Genomic DNA, 5113 nt, shown 5'->3' with positions numbered 1-5113 from the left:
GGAGGAAGAGAGAGAGAGAGAGAGAGAGAGAGAGAGAGAGAGAGAGAGAGAGAGAAAGAGAGACATTATGCAGATGCAGAGAATGAAAGACATTAGAAAACTTTGTCCTAAAAGGCTTGTGTCTATTTAAACCCTCTCCTCAGGAATCAGGGAACCCCATGGAAAGGATGGAAGAAAGAATATAATAACTAGAGGGGTTGGAGGATAACAAGAAAACAAGGCATCTAAATCAACAGGATCAAAACTCACATGAACTCACAGAAACTGAGACAGCATGCACAGGGCCTGCAGGGGTCTGCACCAGGTCCTCTGTACATATATTATAACTTCCACTTTACTGTTTTTAGGGAGTTCCTGAGTGGAAAAACAAATGGCTCTCTGATTGTTGTTCATTATCTTGGGCTCTTTTCCTCTGTTTGTCTTTTTTGTCCAACACTGATGTGATAGTTTGACTTTATCATATTATATTTTGTCCTGTTATATTTCTACAGTTCATTAGAAGTCAGTTTATTTTCCATTGAGACAGAGCATGGGTGGATTTGTGTGGGAGGTGAGGTGAGACGTAACAAGGTGAAGAAAGAGAGGAATTTTTATATGAGGAAACATCTCTATTTTTAGCACAAAGAAAAAGAAATGAAAAGATACTGTGAAAAAGATGGGAAAATATTTATAATTCATATGTTTAGTAAATAATTGTATCTATTATTAATATATAATTCTTTAAAATAAACAACAAAATCACATATAACTCAATTTCTATCCAATATTTTATGTGCATATATGTATGTATATTTTCAAAATCATTTATACTTATCCATTTGTAACAGGGTGAAATATTCAGCATCAATAATTATAAGGATGGTGCAATGAAAAACACCACTTTTATTAATTTTCAACATTGCCATAATAAGAAATAGACAGTAGCAATTTTAGTTAAATATTGGCATGATAAGAAACATGAATACCAAATCAGAGCATCATGATATGTTATTTAGTCATTTTAAAATTATTTTGCATTAATAAATCTCAAAATGATAACATGTTACTTAAACAGAAGAATTTTCTTGTAACTACTCTGACTATTAGTTTTTAAAAAGGATCACAAAGAGTTCTAATTATTTGTAGTAATTTCTACCCTTTTTTGGACTGAAGGTAAGACAGTTTTAATTATAGCATTATATTCTTGTGTATACTTTCTAATCCCAAAGTAAAATCTCGATGCAGGAATAAATGAAACATGAAGACCATATGCTGTTGGTAGACTGTAAATCCAAACAGCATCTTTAATGCTTTATTTTATTAAAATACATGTATTTATTATGCAGCTATTCTCTTAATACATCTAAAAGAAAGGAAGTAAAAATATTTGTCTATACATTCTAAGGTAAAAAGCATTTAAATAAGTATTTATGGTACATTGTGTACAATAAAAAATAATAAAAGAAGCATTCTCCAACTAAGGGAAATTATCAAAATGTGTTTTATCTAGTTGTGACATGATGGAAGGTGATTACTTCTAAATTTTAACTGACAAAATGCAGTTCATAGTTTTGCAGGATTTAACCTTTGATAAATTTGTTCTAGTAAATGTCAGCTATTTTTGAAGCATTTAGTATTATGAGCAATGCTGGGCATGAATGTCATCACAGAATTTATATTTATGCATATAATATATATATGTAGAAATCATAGCTTGCTTAATAAACAACACACAAAATAATTTTAAATAATGTAAAGTTCTGTTAGTATTAACTAGCACATTTTAAGAGACAGTGAAATGATAATTGGTCTTGATTTCAGGAAAGCTTTCTCTGGCAAATTGGTCCTGAGTAGGACTTTGAGAAAGTATATGGATTCAACATGATATATTTAGGAATATTTATAAATACACATATACGTGTCTATAATGCAATAACAGTTAAAAAATAAAAGAGGCCATTTTAAATGCTTAGGGAAGCCTATCACATCACAGGCTGTCTCCGAGGATCATACAGGTGAGCATGACACTGAACCGCTTTCTACTGCTTTCGTCTTTGACTCTGAACAGCAATAGTAAATGTTGAAGTAAAAAGCTGACATCACATGTCCCATTGACTTCAGTTTGAAATAGCTGCCGTGGCATCCTTAAAACATAGTTTTCTAAACATCAAAGCAGACTTACTGAAGAAAGACCAACTGAAAGGCCAACGGCCACCAAACACAAGTCTTACTGCGTTTGTCTTTCTGTGTTGGAACACAGGGAATCAGTGTAGTATGAGTATCTATTCAGTTAGAGAGAATGTTTTATGATTATGTCCTATTATTAGCATGTTGTTTTTTTAATTTTTAGGAAAAACATCCTCAATTTTAAAGTGATATAAACAGCAAAATAATAAAACAATAATTGATAAGAGTGTTAACAAAGATCAGTGTACAAACAGTATAATATGTAATATAAAACAATATTCTGAAGGTTTTCACTCTATAGATTCAGTAATTTAGAAATAGTTTTATTTTTTCCAGACCAAAACTCCACCAATTGCCATTGAATTTTTACTATTTCTTTGTTTGTCACACATAAAATCTCTCCACAATAAACATAGTATTATATATGAACTAAACTTATGTCATTAAATTTACCAGGCCTGCTATGAATAAGTTGGCCACAAGACTAAACAACAATACATTGAGGTTTGAGGTAGAGTAGGTTGTATCTGAAATTTGTATGGAGGAATATATAAGATTAATTCTCATTATTTCTCATGTGCATCATTGGGTATCAATTATATTAACGGGTTTATGTTAATAAAGTGGGAACGATATGTTCACTGCATTGTTTAATGACAAGATTCACTTGATTATCACATAAATTATTTTAAATCGTGGCATTGGTATTTCTTTTTATCATTGAATTTTTTATGGCTTAAAATTTTAGGAAGCATAATTGCATCTTACATTCATTCCATTGTATCACGTCAAAGAATTTCTGATCTATATACATATTTATCTTAGAATAGTTAAATTTTAATCATATGATGAGAAACTGAGCTGCAGTTTTTAAGAAGCAGGAAAAATGACCTGCTCTGCTTACCACATGACAAAAGCAGAAACAGCCACTATTACAGCAAATATATTTTGAAGAGCACTTTATAATTTTATGTTTTCTCACTGACATTAACTCAACAAATGATGTGTGCTGGCTGTGGTTGCTGGCAGCCAAGAAGATGTCTGGGCTGGAATAAAAAATGAGAATATAATATTTGTTCAACTTTATCATATACAAATAAGGACTGATAACATTTATGCAAACATAAATTAGCTTACAGTAATAATGAGTTGAAACTAATTTTTTTTCAGTTTCAACTAGAAGAAACTACCTATGTTCGATAATAGTTTTGCTGTTGAATATAAAAATGTCATGTCTAATAAGGCAATTCAAAAGACAAATAGAGCATATTTCTTTCCTATGTAGATCTAAAATTATTTGTACAAAACCAATAGAGTAACTGGTTGGCTAAAATGAATTAGGAAAACAAGAAGAAGGAGCAGGATGACAAGAGAGTGTGATGATGGCGTGGTTATGTGAAATACATTACCCATATGGGAGAGGATGCACAGCAAAAAGAACAGCATGCAATGAGCAAAACGTTTCGTATTAACTCCAGCTGCTGTATCATTACATGTTTCTTTGGCATCTCATCATGATGTCCTCCCGACTTGTCAAGGAATTCTTAAAACACTTGCTGCAAAGCTTCCTTATAATACAAATACTGAATTTCTTCTGTTTTAAGCAGCAGGCTTTGCTGTACTCCTTCTAGGTCAATCTCACAGAAAACATACAGTACAAGTTAGTGAGAATCTTATTACTATTATTAGAGAAATGCACACACCTATTATGAAAACAGCAATTGCAGTCAAGGCTCCCAAGAAAGTTACTTTTTTCATATACTTTATTTTTTAAGCTTTTTACTCATTTTACATATCAACCACAGTTCCCCCCCTCCCTTCCTGCCTGGCAAATTACTTTAGTTACTGATGAGAAGACATAAAATTTAAGAATTGAGTAAAAAGGAAAGGGGACTACATGCTTTGGAAGTGTTTGAACCCCAATGCTTCGTCTATTAAACACTTGTCCCCAGCATGGTAATGTGAGGAGCAATGTCAATTTTAAGATGCCTAATTCAAAGTACTTAGGGGACATGTAAGTCCTCATACTCTGACTTACTTTCTTTATATGTGATAACTTTGTCGCTTACATTCAATTATTATGATGCCATCAAACACAAGGAAACAAAACAAGTGTTGATATGTTGGGAGGCTTTCAAACCTAGAAATCAGAAATTCATGAAACCACTTTAATATTTAAATTATGCAGTCTCAGATATTCTAAGAACTGAAAATAGAGTTATAAATACATTTTTTAAGATGTAACAATTTGAGTGGTGAGAAGGTACAGAGGATATTCTTATTAAAATATAAAATTTGATTATTCTAAAGAAATAGAAAACAGAATAAATAAATTAATGGGGAGACTGGAATGTGGTTTTTATTATAAGAGAAACTTACATTGATTTATAGTAAGCCAATTTTAATTTTCACACAGGACATTACATATACGTACCTATGAGTTTAAATGGAGAAAATTCAAATTTTAAATAACAAATAGACCATGAGAGAATGCTAAGTAGCAACATTAGTGGCCAAATAGGAAACATTTTCACCTTTTAGCAGCTGTTGGTTTTATTATGTAGAGATGGACAGATAGCTCATCTCTTGCCTGAGGAATGGAGACAGTCTACAAATATTTACTAGTGTCACTAGTAATAATAAGAATGTAAAGATGATAAAATTTGATTTGATTTAGACTTAGGATTAGAAAATTCACATATTCTACTCAGCAAATCTTATTTATTCGTTGTAACATTTTTACTTTCCTTAATCTCCTTAATTCCCATGGAGAAAATTAATTTCTGATCATACATCTCAATTGATTCCTCGGAAAGTGCTGCTGAAGAATAAACTCTTTTAATAAGGTGTTAATGAGCAATTAAATCTTTTTTAACAAGCCTTGAACCCTTACAGCAATCAATTCTCATTCAGTCTCAACAAATTTGCTTTCTATAACCCTCTTGCT

Source organism: Microtus ochrogaster, linkage group LG3 (assembly GCF_000317375.1).
Source record: "Microtus ochrogaster isolate Prairie Vole_2 linkage group LG3, MicOch1.0, whole genome shotgun sequence".
Lineage (NCBI taxonomy): Eukaryota > Metazoa > Chordata > Mammalia > Rodentia > Cricetidae > Microtus > Microtus ochrogaster.
Note: the sequence above shows the minus strand (reverse complement) of the source record.